This window comes from Protopterus annectens, chromosome 3.part0 (genome assembly GCF_019279795.1).
Source record: "Protopterus annectens isolate FY-2018-M chromosome 3.part0, PAN1.0, whole genome shotgun sequence".
Taxonomy (NCBI): domain Eukaryota; kingdom Metazoa; phylum Chordata; order Ceratodontiformes; family Protopteridae; genus Protopterus; species Protopterus annectens.
Genome location: NC_056731.1, coordinates 1,342,965,983 through 1,342,992,733, shown reverse-complemented (window position 1 = coordinate 1,342,992,733; position 26,751 = coordinate 1,342,965,983). Strand labels below are relative to the sequence as shown.

General features: G+C 41.6%; 1 protein-coding gene across 1 annotated transcript in view; it reads left to right on the top strand.

Moving 5' to 3' along the window:
- TRAPPC8 (trafficking protein particle complex subunit 8) overlaps positions 1-26,751 on the top strand; it is a 3,178,250-nt gene that overhangs the window by 3,049,067 nt on the left and 102,432 nt on the right. The gene's annotated exons all lie outside the window — the stretch shown is intronic.

Genomic DNA, 26,751 nt, shown 5'->3' with positions numbered 1-26,751 from the left:
CAGAATGTCTGAGACCTGAGTCCGTAAAGAGGTGATTCTGTCCAGGGGTAATCTTATTGTGGTGGTGGTGGTAGTGTCTAATTCTGCTCTGATATAGGATATATGGTGCGATGGCGACAACACAGATTTTTCAAAATTGATAGTGAAGACTAGCTGAGAGCAGAGATTGAGAGTGTGATCTCTGGACAGAATTAGTTGATGCCTGGAAGCGGTGGTAAGGAGCCAGTCATACAGATATGGAAACACTCGGAATCCTAGATGTCTCAAGTGAGCCATAACTACTGCCATGCATTTGGTAAACACTCCGGGGGCTGTTGTGAGTCCAAAGGGCAGGGCTCTGGCTCCCAGTTGGAAATGCAGATGATCTCTGTATGGCCTGGCCATTTTGATGTGGTAGTACATACACTTGAGATCTATGGAGTACATCCAATAGCCCATTCCGAGGAATGGAAGGATAGACTGCAGTGTGACCATCTGAAACGTCTCCTCCTTTACAAATGTGTTGAGTCTGCTGAGATTCAAGATTGGTCTCCAGTCCCCTGTCTTCTTTGGAACTAAAAAGAATCTGGAGTTAGTTCCAGATCCTATCTGGTCTGCTGGGATTGGCTGGATGACTCTCTTTTCCTGCAGCCTCTGGATTTCTCTGGCTGCTTGATCCCTGCGACTGGGTGGAACATCCAGGATTTTTGGGCTGACAGGCGGCTTTTGTAGAAATGGAATGAAATATCCTCTGGTAGCTGTGCTTTGTACCCAAGAATCTGTTGTAATTCCTAGCCAGGCATCCGGATACAAAGTCAAGCAACCCCCGACTGCCTCTAGAGCAGGACAGTCGGGCCTCTTCTCAGGAGCGCTGGTAGGGCTTGCCAAGGAACTGCTCCCTGTCACCCTGGTTCTGCGGACCCTCTCTGCCGACCGGGTGGCATCTTCTGTAATTGCCCCCTCCTCTGCCCCTGGAAAGGGAGTTCATTACATGTGTTCTGGAAAACTCCTTGGGACTTTCGGAACCACATTTTCCCACCTGTCTGCCCTTTCGGGTATGGTCTAGTAGGGGTGGAAAAATGGACTCCTATGGCAGATAGCCTTTCCCTCCTGCTCACACCTAGTGAGAATCTCCTTGACTTTGGAAAAAAACACTTGCAAATTTTATGTCAATAATAAGAAAAATAAATTCTACTGGCCCAAGCTCTCCGTAGACCTTGCCATCAGTTGCAGTGGCAAACTAGATCTGGGGTAGGAAAGAGAGCATCATGGGATAGGGGGCCTGGCCTCAAGCTATTCTGAGATCTTTAGCTAGTAAAGTGGCTGACTCGGAGCCAATGGATCGGCTCCGAACCCACATGTAAGAATAAACGGCGAGATTTAACAACTTCACATCAATCTTTGCAAATTCGCATTGTTTCTAAAAGAAAAGAGAGGAGATGTACTAACCGGTCCTTTCATGTCCTCATTCATCTTTAAAATCTTCCAGTTGTCCCTGATCACTTGACAAATACGTCCAGCCCTATTATTGTGCCTCACTGTAACCTTAGGGTAAATGAACGTGTTGTCATTTCTTTTCATTGCTATTTCTTCTGATGTTCTGAACCATGGACATCTAGATCCTTCTCTAACATCTTCCATTCCATGTTCCATTACAGTCAAATCCTTCATATTATACCCTCTGTCTAGAAAATATTTTTGTAGTTGTTCCATTTCTTGCTGGAATGCATCTTCCTTCGTACACCAGGTTGTGAGGTCTTGGCTCTTTACTAAGTTCGGGAAGATATGACATGGATGCATGCTATCTTTCTTTAACTTCGTGTTCTTCCAACAGTCTTTTTTATATGGTGTGGTACATACTTTTGAAGAGGCATCTATGTAGACCTTGACATCTAGGAAATCAGCTTCCATATCAGAGATGCTCTATGTGAAGCATAAAAATTCTGTACTTCTCTCTAAGTAATCAACAAAATCTCAAAACTGTTGAGGTGTGCCAGACCAAAGGAGAAAGATGTCATCCACAAAACGCTGATGAAAGAGTAGAAGGGGTCTCCATCTATGTAGGGAGATGATGATCTCTTCCTCCCAGTTAGCTAACACTATATTCGCATACGGGTGCACAGGGTGTCCCCATGGTGACACCCCAGCATTGTAGGTAATAATGCCCATGGAAAATGAACAGATTGTGTTCCAAAATTAACTTTAAAAAAAGCACATACTTGACTATCACTGCTCGAGTCTCATCAACTTTATTAGATAAAAATGTTTTTATTGCATTGATACCGTATTCATTCGGGATTACGGTAAACAAACTGTTTACACCCATCGTGACAAAATAGAAATGCTCTTCCATGTGTTCTCCTTTTAAAAAGCCTGAAAACTTCTGTAAAAAAATCAGCTGTGTCTTTTAAAATAGATGGTATTCTTGCAACTTTCTGTATGCATTAAACAACCAAAAAACTTGTAGTCATGGGCTTCTGTGACACTTTATTTGCAGGAGAACTTCATTTCCGTAGTTTTGTTTTATGAAACTTGTACAAACTTTGCCATGCTAATCATACAGTATTAAGTTCCATAACATATAAACATTACCATATGATTGTCTAGTTTTATTTTTGCTGGCTACAGAGTTAGAATGTTTTGAATCTGTTTCATTCACTTTGTTGGGGTCTTGCTGGTACAAATAGATGTTCATCATTAGATCATTGTTGCATTAGCCATAAGATGTTTGAGACTCTTCCTGCCAAAAATCAGATGACAATCCAATATCCAAAGCTGTTGAGCACCTTCCATGTGCCCTAACCACTGTAGAGCTCAGGAAGTGTGGCATAAAGACAGTGGTTAGTGCACCAAAATCTCAAAAATGTCTTGCCATTGAAACTTGCTCTCTGCTGTAGATTTTGAAACAGGAACAGTCAGCTAGTTATTCAAAATTGGGCACTTAAGTAGACAAGTGGGGGCTTTCTTCCATTTTGTATGAAAAAAATGTGTATATTTTTCTATCAGGACAATTGTCTTGACTCAATGCTACTATCAAGGTAGTTGACAGGCGTCTGTCACAATTTCATCAAGTCCTACTTGTTATTCTAGGGAAGAGCACTATTTTCAGGCCCCGCTAACTGCTTATCTGTTACTTTTTTTTTTCACTAGAGAGATGGACCTTGCTTCTGACTCCTTGAATGTTCCCTCCCCAATCCACAATAAGAGAAAAGTTGTAAGGGAGGCTTCTCTCTTGATCTCATGTTCCTCTTTGCCTCAGCCTTCAGTGAGCAACTTTGCTGTGGCTGTATTGGGTTCCTCAGACCTCCCATCAGTTTCACCCAGTCCTTCTGTTTCACCCAGTCCTTCTGGTGCTGCTCCTCGAGAAGCTGCTAAAGACGAAGATCAGATCAAGGGAGAATCACTCTTGTTGGCATAGGAGGGGATGGAGTGGACATTGTTTCTATGCAAGGTTCCTCTAAGTAGCTTTAGGGGAACTGTGAGGGACTGTCCCTCTTTGGGTGGTTGTGTCCTGCAAAAAAAAAAAAAAAAAAACTAAAATAAATGGCAAATGTCCTGAGATTTTAGGGCAAAAGATATTTCATGTTTTCTTTAATACTTGCATAAAACAGTTATTTTGTATCTGAAACACCTAAATGTTATATGAAATAGCATAATCAACTGAAATGCTACAAGAATTAACTTTTATTTTGCAAAAAAGTGAAGTTGTCATTTCCACTGGCTTTGAGTGTGTTTTGTCTTGCAAAGTCTCATGCTTCTACAAAAAAAGTTCCACTTTGGCCATTTGAAAAGGTGGAAACCCTAAGGAGTTTGGATTTCTGGGAAAGGACCATTCTTCAGGGTATTCTTTTTCTGTAAGGTCTCTCAAAAAAGAAAGCATAAACATATAGGTATTTTTCTTCACGTCTGTCCACTTCATCTAGGGCAGACAAGGAGGATTGACTTGCTTTTGCCAGACGTGTATTTAAAGCCTTTTAGTCATTACATTGAGTCTTCCCTTTATTTAAAAAGGAAAATATTTTCCTCTGTCTCAAATTCTGACTCTAAGTCTAAGGGATAGAAATTAGACATAGATTGTGTGTCTCTAGATCCTACTCCACAAAATTGGCAATCTGACTCTGAGAAAAAAAATTGTTCAGATTCCCACCTGAAGCATTTATTTTTCAAACACTATTGCCAGAATGGAGGAGTTATTTCAGTGGGAACAATAAGAAATACCAACGTTCCAGTAAAGATATGGTTTGCTATAGGTCAAATCTGAACCTGCAGCTGCTCCTCCTGTTTTTGCTAGCCTTAGAGGAATACCTTCTTGCAGCCAGATCCGAAAATCTGTTAAGTTGTATAATATTCCTCAGGCCAACAAATTTCTCTTCAGTCCAAAGTCAGACCCTGCTGTAATGTCTCTGTTAAAATTTTTCCAAGCACCTTATGGCAGCTAACCCCATTCCATCTGACAAGGATGGGAAAGCCTTTGGTAGGTTTGGGAAAAAGGTATCCTCTTTAGCCTTCGGAATAATGAATTGTCAGGCCCATAAGTCAATATTTCTGCTGCCTCTCTCTGACAATATGAGAAAGTTAATTGCTGACCTTACTTCTTCAGAGACAGTCATCTCTAAACTCTTTAATTTCTTCTGTGTCTCCAGTAACTAAATAGTATCCACAATGTTCTTAGACACTACTGATGCTATTTCTAGAGCAGCTGCCACTGGGTCAGAAGATTTGCCTGTCTGTATTCTCAGGATTTGCCACAGAATGTGAAGGCTGAGCTCATGAATGCTCCCCTGGATAAAGAGGTATTGTTTGGCCCTTCCTCTGCTAACGTCCACAAAAGATTTGATGAAAGGGAAAATTAATTCAAGGAGGTTATCCAGATTTTCCACCCCATACCTAGTTTAATAGAAACATTATCACGGTAGACTGAAGGGGAACAGTCTTTTAGAAAACAATGGCAAGAAGGTTCGAAAAAAGAAAATAAGAACCTCCCAAACCCAAACGTGTCTAAAAAAATCAGATTAGATTGGCTATATGTCCCATCCTGTGTTTTTCCCTTCCTACCCTGACAAACCCAGTAAAGATTGCCAAAAGTCTAGGTCTTTTCTTTGTGGTACCATATAACTTCTGACACACAGGTTATGAAAACCACTAAAAAGGGCTTCAAGTAGTAGAGGGAGTCCCTTCTTCCTTCCAGGAGATCTCTTTTCACCCGTCCAGTCAAGCCCCATTGTTTACTCTTGTTTTGGATCAAATGCTGTCTCAAGAGGTAATAGAGCCTGTTCCTCCAGACCAAATAAAAAAAATTATTTTACTTAAGAATGTTTCTGGTGCCAAAGAAACAAGAAACCAGAAAATCTGTCCTAGACCTTTCTTTTCTATCGCAGATCAAGGTTCCAGTATTCAAAATGCTCTCTCTGCAGTCTTGTTGCCTCTCATTCCTTCTTCTAGTAACTCCATGTTTAAAAGATGCTTATCATCACATTCCAAAATCTCAGATTTCAGGATTTTTTTATAAGATTTTCTCTGTCTGGTGTACATTTTTTTTGTTACTCTTTGGGTTGTCAACAGCTCCAAAAGTGTTTACAAAGTACACAGTCTTTTATAGCTCCATGTAGGTTACTGGGCATTCATATCTTTTCATATTTAGAGGACATTCTTATTTTTACAGATTCTTTCAAGAGAGGTATCAAGAATCTCTTTCTTGGATAAAGAACCTTTTCTTAAATCTGTATTCTCAAGTGAACCTAGAGAAATCCTCTCTCATTCCATCTCACAGGATACCTGTGATGATGAGTTTTTCCCCCAAGATAAAATGAAATTCTACAAGGAACAGTTTCTGAAATTTTCTGATCAGACTCTGGCAACTGTTAGGAAATACCTCAGGATTCTGTGTTTCATGGTTTCTACGATTATCATTTGTCATTTAACCATGCTTCACATAAGATAGTCAGTGGTTCATCATATCCATTTCGACCCAACATTAGCACCCCCTATCCTTTCAGATCCCAGTGCTGGGGTTTCCAAAAAGGGATATACTCTGGTGGGTTAAATAGTTGCCTCTCAACCTACATCTCCTTTTTCGCCTTCCAGCCCCTACTCATTCTGTAGCCAGTGATGTTCATAAATCACTATTACAATAGCCTGTCTATTGGTGTACCCCTCTTGCATCAGCCAGCTTCTTAAAGCTTTAAGTGCCTTCCCTATGTTCTTCCTGCTTGGAGTGCATGGGGTGCTCCATATAAAAGGCAGGGGGAGTGCTAAAAGCTTCAGAGCATTTTTGCTGCCAAAGTGAGAGATTCTTTGGCCATCCCTGTTGGGTTTTGTCATTTGACTGTAATCTTCAAGCTGGGAAGATAACTCTCCATTGGGGAAAGCCTACTTTTTTAAAAAATGTAATAATCTGTGGAAAAATATGAATATTTTGACAAGAATCCTGTCTCAGTGCCTCAGAAGCAGAGAGACATACTACATGGCTGTTCATCTTTATATATGTGTATGGCTAGTGCTTTTGTGAATTTTTTTGTGAGGAAAAAATTTGTTTTATGACTAACAACTTTATATATTTTGTGAATAGTGTGTTAGGGAAGGACACAGTGCTTGTGTGGGACATGTAGTGGTGTACTTCACCCAAGAGCCACTAGTTCTCCATCCTTTATCCATATTGTCTCTCCTTACTTACACTATCCCCAGTCTCAGCTTACCTATGGAGTATATGTTGGTCTCTGTGGTTTTACCTTTTCCAACACAAAAAAGAAGTCATCTAGGATTTGTCCAGCTCCAACTTTGCCTCAGCTGCTGATGGGTGACTCTGCTGTGACTGTGTGTTTTTCCTTGGGGCACCCATAATTTTTCCCTAGTTTTCTTGTAGTATTTGCAACCACTGAAGATCATGGGTCAGTCATGTCCTCTGCAGGTATGAAGAAGCCTAGGCAGGGCCAGGAAAAAACACTTTTGTCGATGGCTGAGGAAGGGGCTGGGGAAGGGTATTCACTTTGCCAGGACCAGTGTACCTAAAGGGTAAGCCTTTATTGAGGGGAACACCATGCTTGGTGATAGCAACACTCAACATCCTGTCTGTTCAATCTTGGAATAGGATATATTTACTGGGCCTTGCTAAGGAGATGATTTCTACCTTCTCCAGACCAGATCAAGCCACAGGCAAGAAAAGAAAGTGTCCCTTCCCATTTTTACAGGACTTTCCAGTCTGAGAAACAGTTTTGGTGGGGTGGGATGTACCTCAGGAGATTCTACTTATTCAGGGGCTTTTGGATTCTGAAGAAAGCGTAGCTTCTGAGTTCCCTACTGAAGAAAACTCAGAGATTTTATCTAATATGAGTAAGTATTTTTAGGGCTAACAGTGAAGCCTCTTTTACTCAAAGAATGTATTATGATTTCATACCATTACAGATGCTTAAAGCTGCACCCATTTATCCTGCCTTAGAAATTTTTTTGCTTGTTTTTACTACAGCTAGTATACATCACGCACAGTCTTCGACTCCCATGAAGTATGATAGGTTATACAAGATACTCAACTCACACACATACCAGTTTTCTTTTCCTAGGGCAGAACCAGCAGTCATTTCTGTTTGTAAATCTCCTGCACATGTTACTGCTTCAAATCCTATTCTTTTGATAAAGTGGGAAAGCAATGGATACACTGAGAAAGAAAATGCATTCTTTAACTTTCAGAATTTTAATTTTTTTAAAGAATTTTCTTGTGTCTTTTGAGAAAATGCAGATGTCCTTGGTTAACTTTCCATTTTTCTGAGGTAAATTTTTTAATGCTTCTGTGACTGCTGTTTTTCAGGTGACTAAATATATTCTAAAGTGTGCTTATGATGCCACTGATTCTGCTTCGTAAACAGCTGCTTCCGGATCACTTTTTCCCAAAACCTTCCTAATGAAGTCAAATTTGAAAATTTAAATTCATCTTGGGTAAAAATTTCCGTTTTTGGCCCTTTTGCAGCTGAAGTGCTTAAGAAGTGTGATTAAAGGGGAAAAGTGATTCAAAGAGTAAAGTGGCTTTTTCAACACTCCTTTTTTTAAAACCAAATAGCAGCACCCTCCAGCTCCTCAGCCCCCTTCCCCAACAGTTTAAACAGCATGTGGCCAGTAATCAGGGAGGAAAACACAGTTGAGAGGACACTCTAAAAGGAAGGGGAAAGGCTCAAAAAAATCAAAGGTGGTCTTCCTAGTCTACATAATTGTCTGCCAGTTCTGACAGACTCCCCCAACCCTAACAAACTTTCCATGTTCCGCTGACATCGGCTACCCTTTAGGCATCAGGTAACGTCAGACAGGTGGATGTTGAGTATAATCCAACAAGGGCACTTGGCAATGGGAATCCATTCCTCCTTTCCAGAGAATCTCCACCTGCCCAGAAAACCAGATTGCTGTATATCCTTCCATTTTACAAAACATGCTGTCCTAGTGAATAATATAACCAGTGCCTCTCAATCTTTTATGCAAGGGTTTCTATTTAAGGATTTTATTAGTTCTGAAACCAGAAGGATCCCAGAGGTCATTACTGAATCTTTCAGCTGTAAATCTCCATGTCAGGATTCCAGCGTTGAAGATGTTATCATTTCAAAATCTTCTGCTGTTGATCCGAAGTCTAGATTTCATGCTTAAGCTGGATCTAAAGGATGCCTATCACCATATTACTGTTGTCAAGCAGTTAAGGTGTTTCTTCATGCAAGCCAGATGTAACAAATCTTATCAAGTCAGTTTTTTTCCCCTCTGAGCTGTCTGTTGCACCAGGAGATTTCACAAAGTGCCTAGCCCCAGTCATAGCATATTGCAGTCTTCAAGGCATATGCATTTTTCCACATATGAATGGTTGTCTTATCTTTGCAGGGTCTTCACTGCTGTCATGTGCCACTTAACAGCTGTGCAGGAACTTCTACTCAGTCTTGGATTTCAAATCAATTTGCAGATGTATTCTCTTATCTCATCTCACAGAATGGGTTTCCTGGGATGTTTGTTGGACTCAACCTTTCTCCACCCAAAGTAGAAATGCTTTTAACAGTATCTCATGAATTTGTCCAGCCTAAACCAAACATCAGGCAAGGGAGTATCTCAGGATTTCTGGGTACTCGTACTGCCCTTTGCCAGACTACACATGAGGAAAATACGATGGTTCATCAGATCAGCCTGGACTCATAGGTGTTTACTAGGCTAACGACCACAAGGGCCTTTTTAAGCCTAGCCAAGCATCCCAAATCTCTGACGAGTTCTAATACCCCTGATAAGTGTAAGTATGAGCCTGGGAGATGAACTATTTACAGGTTACCTGTTTGCATCAGAGACATAGGTGCCAAACCAGGGCTGAATTTCCGGTTTCCCATCCACTTGTCCAAGCTGCAGTTTAATTGGATTAGGGAAGAGCTCTGCTTTACATGGATGGGAAGCCTGTTCCATAGACTGGGTAGTCTCTGGGATACATACCTATCTCTCCAGCAGGTCCAATTTATATCATAGGCAAGGTTTAAGTCTTTAGAATGGGTAATTCTGGTACTGTTTGTTTTGTGGATATGTAGGTGGTCTGGGGTCTGACAATGCCCTGTATGCCAGGCATAGATCTCCCCTCAAAAGCCTGTATGAGACAGAATACAGGGATAGGGCCTTGAGGTGGTCTGCATAGGACATATTAGTTATGCCCTGTATTCTTTTAGTGAGGAAGCTCTGTGGACATTCCAGTTGTTGGATATGCCTGCAAGGTACGTACTAAAGTGGTGTTGCACTCATTGATAGGTCTGATGAATGCCAAATACAGTGGAACAATGACTTCCTTGGACTTAGATGCCATACCTTTGTTTATAAGTTGCGGAACATAGAATTATTTCCTCACCACTGTAGACATGTGATAATCAAAGGCTAGATTACTATCTGTGTGTGTCCCTAAGTCCCTGACTACTGGCTCAACTCTAAGGGCTGTGCTATCAATATGATATTTACCAGGGATGGATGACTTCCCAAAGGATATTATTATGCCTTTCTTGGCATTTAGTTTTAGTCCATGACTCTGACACCAGTTGTTTGTCTGTGTCAGCCCCTCCTGGAGAACATTTGTGTCAATGTGAGATTCAATGACAGCTCCTAATTTGCAGTCATCTGCATATTTAGTCAGCCAAAGACCACTGACATAGGCCTTGACTTCTGAGAAGTAAATGCCAAAAAGGAGCGGTCCAAGGACTGATCCCTGAGGGACTTCACTTGTGACTGGCCTCTTTGTAGAAGTGGACTCCCCAATTCTAACATCCTGGGGTCCTATCTGTGAGCCAGTTTGCTATTCACCGGGTGGCATATGGGTTTGTACCTAACCTCTTGAGTTTGTCAACAATGCCCGAGTGGGGTATTGTGTCATATGCCTTGGCCAGGTCAAGGTAGGCAGTGTGAATGATTTTGCCCTCATCCATTGCTTTGGTGACCTTCTCAAAGAAGGCCACCAGATTGAGTAGGCATGATCTGCCCTTTACAAAACCAAACTGGGTTGGGTCCAGTGTCTGGAGGTTTACTATATCTCTACTGATCATCTCCATGATAATTCTTTCCATGACTTTACATATAAGACTAGTGACTTATGGGTTTGTAGTTTCCAGGGTCTGTAGATGGCCCACGTTTGTGCAGAGGGATGACTGTTGCCTTTTTCCATTCATGCGGCATGAAGCCTGTTTGGAGGCTACAGTTAAATAGTAATTCCTGAGATCATGTTTCATGTTATTTAGAAGGCATACTTGGATATTGTCTGGGCCCATTGATGCAGTGTTCTTGGTCTTAGAAAGAGCATTAAGGACCTGTTCCTTAGTGATAGTAGGGAGAGTTATATTTGATGATATTTCCTGAAGGAAGTTTGAGGGGGAGAGAGGAGTAAAGTTGAAGCTGAATTTATCAGCCAGGAGGTTTGCTGCATCTTCTGGCTCAATATAGGTGGCTCCATTCACAATGAGCTCTGCACATAATTGTGTGTTGCCTTTGAGGTTGTGAACATAGCTAAAGAATGCTTTGTGATTGTTCTTGGCCTGGGAGGCCAAACTTACCTCAAATTTGGCTTTGGTAGGCTTTATTTGTCCTCTGAATTGCTTGTTTAGTTTGATGAGAGTGCTTTTATCCTGCTGGGTACTGCACCTCATAATTTTTGCCATGATTTTCTTCCTCCTGTTGTACATCTGATTGATTTTGTAATTCCACCAGGGTGGCTTGTTTTTTGAGTTAGTTCTGTACTTCTTCCTGGTGGGTACAGCTGCCTCTGTACAGCTATTAACATGCTTGTACAGGGTTTCTGTGAACAGTTCTGCATAAGCAGAAGTGTTCTCAGGGTTTATAGGGGCTTGAAATTTTGCCAGGTTCTCACTTAATAGCAAGAGGTTAGCCTTAGAATAGTTCCTGAATATTCCCGGTTTAGCTGGGGGTCCAGGTTTTATTTTTCCTTCAAAGGAGACCATTTTGTGGTCTGACCGTACTAGGGAGGGCATTACAGTAGGGGGTGTGCAGCATTCTCCCATATTAGTGAGGACCAGATCCAGTATGGTTGCACCCCGAGTTGGTGTATTGACTGTCTGGTCCAGGGACTTTGTGTTTACAAAATCCAGGAATCTCTGTGCATGTACATTTGATGTTGTGCAGGATTCACAGTTAATAGTGGGGTAATTAGTCACCCATGAATACGGTGTTGGGTTGTGTCAGCATGTGTACACCCTTTGCACTTTCAAATTCCAGTTTGGAGATTTGTAAAGAATAAAATTATATGATGGTTGAACCAGATAATGGGCAATCTAGGCATCCCATTATCTTCTTCAACCAATGTCCCGTCAGGAACCACAGATGCGTCAGACCTGGTGTGGGGAGTGGTATCAAAAGGGGCAAAATTGTCAGCTCTATGGGATCTGTAGACAGACAGACAAATGCATAAATGTCAAGGAGATTACTGTTGTTAATGTTTATAAGGTCTTAAGTCATTTCTGGTCCACAGGACCTCTCCTGGTGTACCCAGACAATACTGCAATGATGTGGTACATAGACAGCGGGTACCAGATCATATCACCTTTGCAGACTAGCTATGATGCCGTGGAAAGTATCAATCAACTCAAGTTCACACGTTGGGCTACATACATTCTCAACTTTTTGCAGACAAGCTCAACAGGATAGATCTTCAAGCATGGAAACTTCACCTTGTGGTCTTCCAAGATCTGATCCGACTGGGAGAGCACTCCAAATAGATGTTTCCCTCTCTTCAAAACAGGCATCTAGAGAAAATCTGATCAAGGTTTCCTTTCAAGTAAGCTTTAAAGACTGATACTTTTTCATTCCCATAAACACCTTTCCACTCATTGCAAAGGTTCTTTTAAAATTCCAGAAGGACTCTTCAAAAATTGTGGTGGTGACTACCTTTTGGTCAAAACAACAGTGATTTTCTGTCCTTTTCAAACTGTCAAGAGCAATTACTACAGTCTTCCTCACAGACTGGATTTACTTGTTCAAGATAGGGAGAGTTGGATGTGCTGCAATCTGCAAACTATTCATTTAACTTTCCTAGATGTTACAATTTTGATACCTTTAGGCACCTGTTATCTGAGTACATAGAGCAGTTTATGAAGGAGGCCAGAAAACCTGCTACTGCAAAATCAAGTGGAAAAGATTTTCTAGTTGGTGCCACTCAAAGAACCAGGATCTGTGTCAGGCTTGGATTCCTGTGATTCTTGATTATTTGTCTGAGTTAGTTTGCAGTGGTTTATTGTACTCTTCTATCAATATGCATTTGTCAGCCATTTCTGCTTGCCTGCCTTTAAATCTCCTTTCTAACAATGCTCACGTTAAACAGTTTTGTAAGGGATCTTGCATATCCATTCACTTGGGAAACAGGGAGCTCCTCCTTGGGATTTCAGTTTTGTTCTTGAGAAACTCACTCAGTCTCTACTTGAATCAGTTTACAAGGCCAGTTTGAGGCTCTTAATATGGAAGACGATCAACTATACATATTTTCCACAATGGAATCTTACTTTATGCGTAACATAGTCTCAGTGTACTGTAAGCCAGATTGTCCCTTTCCCAGTCATCTTTTCTTAATGATAAAACAAGGGGGAAATAATTTTTCACTAAGTAGATGTACCCAGACATCTCGAATACTACCTACACAAGACTCAGTCTTTTAGGAAAGCTAACTAGCTGTCTCCTAAGAAGGTAAGAGGAAAGGACTAGTGTCTACGTTAACTATTTCTAGCTGGTTGTCTTATATTACTTCGTGGTGCGCTCACCATAGTGAGCCACTTCCAGCCAGGGTTACAGCTCATTCAGCAAGGGTATTGGCCTCTCCCCTTGTTTTTTTTCTACTCTTGTCTAAGCTCTGGTAATCTTCCTACGTAGCTTAGGCTACCACAGCAGTGAATCATTTTTGAGCATGGTAAACTTACCATAAGAGTAAGTGTTCCAGTGGATCACTGTTGCAGTAGACATGCCTCCTTCCAGCCCTCTTTCCCCAGTGTTCCTCAGGTAGGTTGCCAGGGTGTGCTTATTTTCACTCTTGTGTATATAGTTTTTGTTATAATTCTGTTTGTTTCCTAGCACACATGCGTAGGGCTGTTGCTTCCTTTTAGGGAGAAAATGCTCTTAAGATTTTAGCACTCCACTTGTTTTTTGTAAATGGAGAGCTCTGAGCACACCTGACAGGTGTAGCACTGGGAAGGTGCCCAGAGTTTTGAGAAGCTGGCCAGTGCAGGAGGGTAAACCCATATAGCTTAAACAACTGCATTGTGATCCGTTAGAACATCTACTGTAAATAAGTTTACTTACATAACTATACTACTTATCAGATTTTGTGTGGGGAACTGTATCCAAGGGGGTGAAAGTACAGAGTCTGTTGGCAAAGCAAGACAAATTAAAACACATAAATGTCAAAGATATGCTTGCACTAATAGAAGGTGTCAAATCTCCAAACCACCTTTATTTTGCAGGCCCTCTGTTAATAATCACAGAAAACACCACTGTGATATGGTAGAGAAACAGGGGAACCAGACCCTACCCGCTTTGCAAGAGTAGCTGTGATAGCCTGGGAAATGGCACCTCAGCACAGTCTTGTTCCTGCAGTCTACTTGCATCCCATCAGATTAAACTGTTGTTGCAGACAAGCTGGGCAGGACCTGGGCAGACCTGCACAAATAGGTTCATAGGTATATACTAGGCTATCAGCCACCAGGGCCTTTATAATTCTCATCTTGCAATCCAACTCACGTGTGTCCCTATGTATCATGGGTGTTAATTAAGAAAGGGGATATGATAGGAAGTTTCTAGAGACTGTGTGTGCTGGGGGGGGGGGGGCAGGTTAGTTTGGGCATTACTGTTTGCTTCTGTGCATCGGAGACATGGATGCCAGACCCAGAATGAATTTCCAATTTCCCATCCATTGGTCAAGGTTATGCTTAAATAGGGTTAGGGATGGACTCTGCTTCACATGGATGGGGAGAGACTGTTCCAGAGCATGGGAATCATCTGAGACACACGTGTCTCATCAACATGTCTTACTTATTTCAGAAACAAAATTTAAATCCTGGGATCTATTGGTTCTGTTACTGTTTGTTTTGCAGATGTGCAAAAGGTCCATCAGATCTAGATCCAAGGGTGCTTTGTTTGCTAAGCATAGATCGCTTCTCAGTAACCTGTAAGAGACTGAGTATAGAGACAGGACTTTAAGGCAATCCATATAGGACAGTGTGTTTATAGCCTGGATTCTCCTGGTACGAAACCTTTGTGGGAGTTCCAGCTGTTGCATAGTACATGTCGAAGGGGACATTATAGTAAATAATGGCTCTGATAAAGGCTGAATTAAATTACACTATGACTTTGTTGGATCTGGATGGTATACCCTTAAGTTGGGCGACATAGAATGATTTTCTGATTATCTTGGCCACATGTTGATCAAAGGCCAGATTGCTGTCTACATATGTTCCTAGATCCCTGACTAATGGGTCAGCTCTTAGGGATGTCTTATCAATAGAGTAATTATCCTCAGTGGCAGTTTTCTCAAAAGGCACTATAATGCATTTTTTGACATTGAGTTTTAATTTGTGACTTTGACACCACTTATTTGGCTTTGTTAGACTCTCTTGTAAGATGTTTGTGTCATGGGGGAAATCTGCAATGGCACCCAGTTTGCAGTCATCTGTGAACTTGGTCGTCCAAATGCCCTTGAAATTAGCCTTTACTTTCAAGAAGTAGATGCCAAATAACAGTCCCCGTATGCATCCAGGTGGTCTCCCACTGACCTTTGCATGAAAAGTATTCGAGTTATACGCTCTTAAGGTGACTCAGCTATCTCATCTTTCATAAAGACAGGGTAACTTTGAGAATAAATCCTTCCTTTATTCATAAAATGGTTTGAGTTTAGCTGGAGCCAAGCTATTCATCTCCCTTTTTTCTTTGCAGAACCAAAATAAGGAGAGAGAGAATATTCTACACACTCTGGATGTGTACATGCAACTCCGATACTATATTGGCAGGACAAATACCATCAGGAATTTTAATCAGGTGTTTACTTAATATGAAGATAAGAAAAAAAGGACAGTTAGTGTCGTAACAGACAATTTCGAAATGGTTATCTCATGCTAGTTCTTTTTGTTACTGTGACTAGACTCTCCCAGGCAAAGTCAGGGCCCACTCTTACCAGAGCTTTGGCTGCTTCTGTGACTTTTTGGAAAGAGGTGGACTCTAGAAATATTCTAAAGGCAGAAACTTGGTCATCTGTGCACAGCTTTACCAAGCACTACAAACTAGATTTATTCTTTAGGTCCAGAGCTGGCTTTGCAAGGACTGTTCTCTATGGGCTGCTGACTTCTGATTCACTTCATAGGTTCATAGGTTCATACTAGGCTATCTGCCCTAGGGCATTTATAAGCCTAGCCAGAATGTGTTTGGCTTTCGCCACCCATTTTAAATTTATTTTGCTATGCCCTTTTTCGAGGTTAGTATACTGTGCCTCTGTGTAACCGTGACACAGAAGTGATACCCGGGGTAAACCTACGATCTCCCATCCACTCATCAAGATTCCTCTTGAATAGAGTCAATGAGGGACTCTGCCTAACCTGGACTGGGATTTTATTCCAGAGTGAAGGGAGCCTCTGGGTTATGAATCTGTCCCTCCAGCATGTCCTATTTATTTTAGTGCTGAGGTTCAAGTCTCTTGAGCGCGTAGCTTGATGAGATTTGGATTTTCTGAGGTGCAGCATGTCCATTAATTCCGGGTTGGACATGGCTTTATACATCAGGCACAGATCGCCTCTAAACAGGCAGTATGCCACTGAGTAGAGCTGGAGTTTCTTTAACCGGGCAGCATATGGCATCTGTTTGAGCCCTTTGATCCTCTTGGTGAGGTACTTTTGGGGTCTTTCCAGTTGCTGCAGGTATCTGGTAAGGTACATCCCAAAAGGGGCATTGTACTCAATTATGGGCCTGATGAGGGATGAGTAAAGAGGCACGATGACCTCCCTCATCTAGATGTGAATCCCTTCATGATTAAGTGGGCTATATAAAATGTTTTCTAACCACTTTGGCCACGTGGTTATCAAATGAGAGATTGCTATCAACTTGGGTCCCCAGGTCCCTAATTACTTCTTCTGTACTTAATGGATTACCACCTATGTAGTAATTTGTGGGCTCTTTGTTTTTGCCAAAGGGGATGACTATACACTTTTTGGCATTTAGCTTGAGGCCATGGCTCTGGCACCAGTTGTCTGTTTCTATGAGGCCCTTTAGGAGGATGCTTGTGTCGGCTGGAGAGTCGATTATGGCGCCCAATTTGCAGTCATCTGTGAACTTGGTCAGCCACAGTCCTTCCGTGTGGGCCTGTACCTCCGAGAAATATATACCGAACAAGAAAGGTCCCAGGACTGAGACTTGTGGGACACCACTTGTAACTGGTTTGGAGTCTGACATGGCTCCAGCAATTCTAACCATGTGGGTTCTGTCCTTGAGCCAGTTTGCAGTCCATCTAGTGACATAGGGGTTTATATTTAAGCTGGTGAGCTTATCTATAATGCCCAAGTGGGGTATTGTATCGAAGGCTTTTGCGAGGTCCAGGTAGGCTGTGTGGACCACCTTCCCCTCGTCAATGGCCTTGGTGACTGTTTCAAAGAAATCAACCAGGTTTAAGAGGCAGGATCTGCCCTTAACAAAGCCGAACTGGGTAGGATCCAGTGTCTGTAGGTCCCCAATATCTTTATTTATGAGGTCCATGATGATCCTTTCCATAGCTTTGCAGACCAAGCTAGTCAGGCTTATGGGGCAATAGTTTCCAGGATCCGTTGCGGCACCACCTTTATGGAGAGGGACCACTGTTGCTGTACGCCACTCTTTGGGCACATATCCTGTAGTAAGGCTGAGATTGAACAGTAGTTTTATGTTTGGGTTTAGCTCTTCTTGGAGTTCATGTAGGATGCAGCCCAGGACACCGTCTGGTCCCATTGATGCTGTGTTTTTTGCTTTGGAGAGGGCGGCTCTTACATGAGCATCTGAGATGTCAGGGGGGCAGCACTCTGCTGGGATAGATATTTGCCCTTTTGGTGGGGACGGGGGGAGAAGTTGTCAGCTAGGATGTTGACAATGTCTGTAGGTTTGGTGTATTTTTTGTCATTTTGGGCTAATTCTGAGCATATCTGGGAATTACCACCCAGGTTCCTAACATAACTAAAGAAAGCCTTGTGATTATCCTTAGTGTCCTGTGCAATTTTTCTCTCGAAGCTGGCCTTAGACAATTTTATGAGTGCCCTAGTTTTTGCTAATACTGATCAGTGATGCCTTCCCTTTTGGGATTTTGCTCTATCATTTAGTAGCTTCCTCCTTCTATTGTATAGTTTGTTTATGGCTGGGGTCCACCAGACAGGACGTCTGCCTTTGGAGGATTGGGTCTTGGTTTTATTTGGGTTTGCATGATCCATGCATTCCTGAAGGTGTTCATAGAATGCATTTATAAAGGATTCTGCGGTCTGGGCCGTATTTTCCACAGGCCGGGGCTTTGAAGGATTCCACTTCGGTTTTGAGGAGTGTGAAATTTGCTTTAGAGAAGTTTTTCACTGTGGTTTTCTGGGCAGGGGGTGGGGTCAGGATGTGAATATCCAGTGAGATTAGTTTATGGTCTGATCTTACCGGTGAGGGATACACTTCTGGTCTGGAGCATAGAGTCCCCATGTTGGTGATGATCAGGTCCAGTATGTTTTCCCCTCTTGTGGGAGTGGTAACGAGTTGTTCCATAGCATTTGAGTTTATAAATTCTAGGAACCTTTGGGCTAGGGTGTTGGAGCTAGAGTAATGCTCCCAGTCTGTGTTTGGGTAGTTGAAGTCGCCCAATATAATGGTGTTTGGAGAGACCTTCATATTTTCCAGTGTTGTCAGGAAGGCCGAGTGGGGTTCCTGGGTTTGGGAGGATGGTCTGTAGCAGGCTATAAACTGGAAGGCAGTTTTACCCACTGTTAGTTGCACATGGATAGTCTCTGATGCTTCGTGCTTTGCCACCAACCTGAAGGTGTGGGTATCTTTGATGAATATCGATACTCCCCCTCCTTTTGTGGTTCGGTCCAAGTTTTGGGGCCGAAAAGCATGGTATGAGGTATAACCTGGTAGTGCTGGGGTGCTCTCGGGAGCCCTGAACCAGGTTTCTGCTACTGCGCAGATATTGATGTTCTCCATGCTAAGGAGAGTTTCGAGTGCGTGCATCTTGAGGTTTAGACTTCTGGCATTGAGTAGCATTACTCTTAGTTCCTTATCCCTTGTGATACCTATGGAGGTGGGTTTGTCTTTTGAGCCTTGCCTAAAAAAGGCACTATGGGGGTAGCAAGAGCCTTTGCCAATATCCGAAAGCCCAGGGGTGACAGGTGCAAGCCGTCCCTAGCGAAGCATCGTGGCTTGTCGAGCATATTATCCCAAGCTGACAGGCATTGGATCCCCTTTGAATGACACCAGTACTTAAGCCAATTGTTGAAATTGATCATCTTGTCTTCATATTGTGGCATCATTCTTGGTGAGGGTAAGATGTTACTCAAGGTCAGGGTCATACCGGCCTGGGCTACATGCTCTGAGAGCTCCTCTATGTCTCTTTTCATGTAGTCCAGGGAGGTACGTCTCAGGTCATTCACACCAGCATGGGCAATGACTGAGTCATATTTGTGCTTGCCTTGGAGTGACCGGAGTGCTTGTGTTATGTGGCGGATCCTAGCACCCGACAGGCTGCTCACCGTGACCGTCTCCTTGTTCAGCCTGGTGAGCCTGACAATAGAGTCACCTTTTACAAGTGTATCAGGTGTGTTGTTTAGTCTTAAGGGCTGTGACTGTTCGGCACACTGGCTTTGTGAGATATGTGTTGCACGTGTTTTGTTTTGGGGTAGCGGTTGCTTGGGTGTCTGCTTTGGAGGTCTCTGCTGCTTAGGCAGATCTTTATTTAGAGCCTCTGAGTATGTTTTTGTGTGATTATGTGTTTGGTTTGCTGTCGTGGTAGGTCTATGTGAGACTGGAATTGTAGTGAGTGTGGTTTCCTTCTCCTCCTGACTGGTTATGCCAGTACTGAGTTGAGAGAGCTTAGCCTCCAGCTTGGCTATATGGTTGCATCTCTCACATGTGTTGGAATTTGTTGGGAGGAGGAGAGGGTTGTCTGTGTACATGAGGCACTTGTAATATTGCCTCAAGATTCCCAGATTCACCAGCTGGACCGGAGAGGAGATTGACAACTGACCTTTGGACATGCTAGAATAATATTGGGAATTCCTTTATAATTGAAAACAAGGGCCAGTGGGGAGTGAGGGTGTAGTGCTTTTTTATTTTTAGTGCTGACTTATATAATTGCTTTAGTGAGCAAGTGCCAGGTAACTTAAGTGCAATGTGTTACAGGTAACTTTCTTTCAAGTGAAAGAAGGAAATAAGTACAGTAAGCAATGCAGATATCACTAGTAATCCACAGAAGCACTGAGAAGCCGCGTATTAGGTGGAATTAGCGTTCCAGGGAAATAACAAGCAAACAAACAACAAGCATATAAACAAAGCTAGATTCAGCAGGCCTGGATCTAGTCTATGCTACAGCAAACAAGGTGTACCAATTTCAGTAAGATACAGTTCAAATATTCAGGCACTATAAACCTTTAACCAGAAATTCCCAGCTCAGAAGTCCAGCCTCTTCTCCCACAAGAGTGCAGACCACGAACCTTCTTAATGTAAAATAACTGGCCTGAAGCCCAAGTGCTTAAACCAGAACTAATACACTTTAAGAATAACAGACACTGGGCTCTCAATCAGCAGTTCCCAACTTAGAAGGATGAAAGCTACCTGTCCTGCCACCACAGTGCATGCCACAAACCTTCCTAATGTAAAACAACTGGTCTGAAGCCCTAGTGCTTCATCCAAAAGACTTAGAATGATAGCTACACTTTAATCAAGTTACTACCAAGCAGTAATAAATACAATTGAATACTTTAGAGAATGCCTGGATTGGTGCTCAAGTTACACAAACAAAGCTAGATCCAGCAGGCCCAAATCCAGTCTATGCCACAGCAAACAAGGCGCACCAACTTCAGTAAGAAGCAGTTCAGATATGCATGCACTATAAGCCTTTAACCAGAAATCCCTTTCATATTAAGCTATGGTCTTTAACCTATATAGTTAGGCTGCTGCAACAGTGATTTGATGATGAAAATAATACAGTTGTTTAAGTAAACTTATAACAGTAGATGCTAGAATGGATCACTGTTGCATTAGGAAAATCTTCCCTTCATCTTCCTCCCTTTTGTTGCATTTTATGCCAGGGTGAGGATATTTTCCTTCCCCTTTCTCCATGCATAGACTTAGTTGGCAGGGCTCCTGCCTTCCTTGAACTGAGGCAAGAAAGCTCTGAGGGTTTTCTGCCCTAACCACTGTATTTGTCATTCTCCTTGAACTCTACAACAGTTAGGTGCATGGAAGGTGCCCCAAAGCTCTGGAAGCTGGCCAGTCATTTGATCCTTGGCAAGGTACGTTCCATATAACTTAGGCTACTTCAACTGTTTTCAGCAGTACTGTCTCATCTCTCTGCACCCCCATGGTATTAACCAAAAGTTTAGACTTTGTGCATATCAGAAGGCGTAACCATTTTCCTTTGACAGTCACAGAGGCAAGAGAATTGCTAATAAACGGAGTGAGGGGTGCCATAATGGTTAATAACTTTACCTCACACATACAAGCTGCAGGATGCAGGTTTTGGTTCTGACCATTGGTTATTGGCTAGGCTTGCAACAGTGTGCAAACTGATGGCCTACTATTTAACTATGAACCTGTAAATTATTCATTTGTCCTGTTCCAGTCTCTTAGAATAACACTAAATTACAAGAAGTTATTCATGACTTCTTCACTCAGATTTAGTGTGCCATAGTTCTCCTTTTTTGTCACAGAGATTTACAGTACCAGCAGACTTCTCTCAGCTACAAGCCTGTCACACCAAGTTTTTATAAGTTCTTTGGTTTATATGTTCTGTTCTCTTGATACGTCTAGTAACTCATGCATTGCTAAACAACAGAAAAAACTCTGTGTTGCCTTAAAAGTCTGTGGAAACATTTAATGGGTCTACTGAGGATAATTATTCCTACTCTGAGGTCTGTGAAATAATTCCTATGGTTTAGTCATAAGGCAAGCTTATCCGTTACAATTACATTGTTTCATCCATCCAAAATGTATATTTACAATTAGATTCTTTGGATTGTGCTTTGGGAGCTCATTTCAGCAAATCATAGGTGCAGGGCAACTATCTTTAACAGGAGAGATGCCTTCACATATGCCTGAGGATGAAAGCAGTTTGCTTGGCCCTCATAGGTTTTTCAAGACAGTTTTCAATACAGACACCCTCAGATCAGTACTGACAATAAACAACATTAATGTGACATATCAACAGGGAGAAATCGTAGACTTCTGGCTGTACAAAGAAGCAGTCTTGATTTGAGAATGGACTTGACACACAACCTTCAACTTAGTTTGATTCATGTTATAGATTTACAGAATCACTTATCAAATCCTTTAAGAAGGACAGTGATTTTGGCTAATAAATGGAAACTATATTAACACATATTGTCATGACATTGTACAGATGAGGGATCTACCAGAAATGTATTTGTTAGCCACACACCACAACAATCAAGAAGCATATTTTGCTCTCTTGTGAAATAGTTTGGAAAACTTTCTCTCTTGTATGGACAAAAACCTTAATGTATACCATTCCTCCATTTCTTTTTATTCAAAAGCTATTACTCAAGGTAAAAACATGGCAAGGCCAAACCTAATCCTTATAGCTCACGTTTACCTGAGGCAGCCATGATATCCTCTGTTAGTGTGCCAGATACTCTTGTGCAGTATCCCTTGCTTCTACACATCCTAACTAACATCAGTAAGGTTAGCTATTACATTCCTGTATCAAAGCTCAGAATCCTAGGATAGCTGTGTGGCATAGAGGGATAAAGCCCTGGCTACAGCATGGGCAGCCTATGTTTGAATAGCAGCTCAGATGCCTGTAGGAGCTGTCAGGGGAGAATGGGAGTGAGTGGCCTTTGCTGACTCAAATAATATCTTTCGAAAATGGAGACAGCTTTAGCTCACCGTATAGGTGACACCTGGCAGGACTGCTAGGTGTTCTACCCCAAGGAGTTTGGTCCAAGTGAACAAGTTCTACTTACTGTTTAATTATTGCTGTGCTAAGGGGAATTCAGCAGAAAGAGGCATACTTCCCCTTGTGGTAACCACTGGCTTAGCTTGAAAGAGCCATGAGATGTGTACTCTGCTGGAGAGATTGTAGATTACTCCACATGACTGACAAGCTGGCCCAATCTCTACCACCTATCCCTGACTGTGAGAGTGCCAGTCTGCCTTGGTGATGGTAGAGGAGATTTTGGACAGGCCCCGGGGGTGTGTGAAAAAAACTCAGAATCATGCCTGCTTGGAAGATAGTATTTTGATTCCTAACAGTCGTTAGTTGTCCATCCAAATATTTAATATCCTGAAGAAACATGGGAGACCAAATACAAAAAGAAAATCTTATTTTGTTATCGATTTGCTACTGGTTTGTGATGTCTTGATCGTTTTTAAGTTGTCCTACTACAAAGTTTCTGATTTGTTTAAAACATCTATTTGATTAAACAGTTGTCTTATTAATCAGTCTAAGTTCATGTCCCTCCAATTTCTACAGGTATTCTAACCTGTCTATATATAACAGCAGAGTCCCTGTTATATAGCTTTTCTAAAAGGATTTCTTCCCATAAAACTACTAAAAACATATTTTTGTCATTCCAGATTTTGAGCTTTCCATTTGAACCAGTAGATACAGTAAATGCAAAACCTTCTTATACAAACTACTCAGTTTGATTCTGACTTCTGGTTATTGGCTAGACTTGTAAGTCTTCAGGCTGGTAGTCTAGTAATGTATTTACTTATGAACTTGTATGAGTGGGCCAACAGGTAACACACTTGCCTTTGGTGCAGAAGGTTGTGAGTTCTTTCCCCACACTAGGTAGAGTGAATGCTGACACCGCAGAATAAGGGAGGTGCTGCACTCCTGAGTGTGTCGGCTTTCTGATGAGATGTTCAACCAAGACCTCATCTGCTTGAATTGGTGATAGCTCATGTGGATGTAAAACATCCCATAGCATCTATTTAAAAGAGTAGGGAGTCCTTTAAAAATGGGAGGTTGACCTAATGGTTAAGGTTTTACCTGAAAAAAAGGTGCAGGGTTTGGTTCCCGCATGGAATAATTGGCTAGGCTTAACATGGTCCACATGGGCCGTTAGCCTAGTACTAATTTGTGAACCTATTCAAAAAGCACCAATTTTGTCATTGCTCTTGCCTCAAGTCGAGGGTGTACAATTGCAGATCCCTGTTGTGTAAACTATATTTGTCTTTTCATCATGAAAGGGTGTATATGAAGATAAACCATCTTTCTTGCCAAAGACTGTTGGCAACAACTCTGAATCAGTCTTTACGCTTAACCTGTACTTGAAAGAAGCACAGTTAAACCACTGACCCAAGCTCAAAAAATATTCCTTGATTTTGTGAAAAGTCAACTGAATGATATGCTGTAAAACCAATAGTGATTAGCAACCCTCAAAATAATCTGCCATTGGTGTTTAAAACTATATAGATGCAGATCACAAAACCAGGTATAGTAGGCTGTCCCAGGAAAAATGGACAGTATGGAGATCAGTGGAGTACATATTGGTGCAACAGGCAGATGCACTTGTGTGATGCTCTTTTGTTAAAACTGGAGATGCATTCATTAGTGAGGAAGCAAACTGCAGCAGATGTGGCATCTGTTAGTTCAGTCGTTCAACCAGTGCTCATAGAACAAGGGAGGCCACATACAGTCTGTGCACATCCAAGCAACTGGGATACTATTGCAGTACATAAAAGGGGAGTGTGTGTCAGGGGCTTAATGCCAAGAAGGGCAAGGTTATGCAGTTGTGTATATGGAATTTGAGAGAAGTATGACCTGCATGTAAGAAAGATGGATGAAGAGAAGGGCTGAGGGGCTTAGCAGGATGGAGGAAAGAGTTTGAAATGTGACAAATTAAAATCACATTCAGAATATATACAGAGTCCATGTGTGAAGCAGTAATGCAGAAAAGTACTCTGCAGCTGTAAGAGAAAATGATAGTTGTTTCAGATTCTGTAAAAGTAGGCAAGGCAACAGAGTTGCAAGGGAAATCTTTGTGATATTTTAACATAAAGCATCACCAGTAGAAAGCAAGCCATTAATTATTATAAACATTTGGTGAGGTCATGTCTAGAATACTTTTTTTCAAGTTTGGAGACCTCATCTTTCTAAGATCATAACACGAAAATGGCATCTGTTAGGAGATGAACATGGAAATAATATTCACCAGAATTGTATAAAGAAAGATTAGAAGAACTTAATTTGCAGTTTCAAAGAAAATGGTTGTGGGATGATATGATGGAATCATTTAAATACTTCATAGGAATCCATACGCCATAAGGGGGGGGTGCCTGTTGTAATAACAGGGACAATATGTGTGATCCTTTCAGTGTCAGGACTGTTAGAGTGAATGAGGGAGAACACATACTAAATCTACAGTTGCAGTAACATGGAGTATTCCTATACTTGAAAGCACAGTTATATTTAAGTTAGCATATAGTGTCATCATAATTTGGGGGTGCTCACCCCTCTACAAAAACACTTAATCTTCTTTCAATAGATGTCGGATTTTGCTGTTTTGGACTGGTAATCATTGTTTATATTTTTCTGTTTTGGAATCATTTTTGATGTTGCAAATGTGATGGGGAGTTATTACCAAATGAGTGTAATAGAGGCATATTACAGCAGAAGGTTACATTCTGAAGATAAAGACAGCCTATGGTATACAAGGATTATTTTCCACAAAGCCAATGCTAGTGGCATAGAGAGGCAAAGACTTGACTTCAGTACAAGTTTGATTAGTGACTCTGATGCTTGAAGGCACAGGCTGGGGAGGATGGTGGTGTCTTTACTAGGGTGGGAGGGGAGCCTGCATTCTGCATAGGCCTCCTTATAGTTTGTCTGGCATGAAAATACTGTGCCTTGGGAGGAAGTAGGATTAACAAGCCTCCTATGAGAGGTAGATTTTATAGTGGATGCAGAAGAGTATACACCCACATAGGGAAGACATTGGGAGCCTCCACAGTGACGCAGATTGCCCACCCACCACCAGCCCATTGGGTAGGGTCAGTCCGTAATACAAGTCCTCATTGCTGGGATGCCAACATTTACACAAAGCACCCTCATGAATATCTAAATGTCACCTCAACCAAGACTGCTGTTTCCTTAATGCTGGGTGAAATTCACAAGTAGATGAAACAAGTTAGAATGTCTGACCTGGGGGAAGCTTTGCGGTTTGGCAGGTACAGAATCAAAACTGCATAGAATGCATTTTTTATTCTTTAAAAGGATAGTAAATAACTAAACATACCTTCCTGAAAAGATTGTTTGGTCAAAAATCGTAGTCATGAATTCTTGAGATGAATTTATGGTGTTTCTCTAGACATGAGAAGACATAAGCTGCTGGTTAGTAGGATCCTCAGCTTTTTCCATTAGATAGTGAAATGGGCAAACTAAAGTATTCTGTATAGTCACCATATGAAGTTAGTCTGTGTTTCATTTTAGTTGTTTTGCCCAGTGTTAAAAACTATGCTCAGTATAGCAGGCTTGTAGCTTGTACATAAAAAATACATTATAAAATAGGCAAATAGGTAGATTCCAGGGAAGCAGAATAATGTCTTTATATGTATAACATGGTGTTGAGGCCTCATTTAAATTACACAACCATTTCTGGAAATTATACTTCAGGATGTATGCCAGGTTATTGGAAGGTGTCCAGAAATGTTCAAGGGAATAAAAAACCTAGAGTACAAATTAGATTTGTTTTCTAGGGAAGAGCTTGGGAGGGAGAATTGTTTTGAAGGGGCATCATATATGAACAGGACCTTTAGTATCCTGAGGGATGTTGTATATGGACTAAGATGAAAATATGGGGAGAAAGATTCACAAAGTAAGAAGCTATGCAGTAGACCAGATAACCCAGTGTATTTTAATGCCCGATTGAGCTGAAGTCGTTAAAAGTCTTTGAAAACAGGAAGACAAAGGTAGGGGTGGCAGCTGTATAAGATCTTAGAGGAGTTTCTGTTGGGTCATTAATTTGAAGAACCTTGCCTAGTTGGCTCACTTCAGAGATTAACAGATTTACAAAATTAAAAAAAAATCAGGAGCATCTGCTTAGTAAAAATCTGAAAGTCAGTATCTCT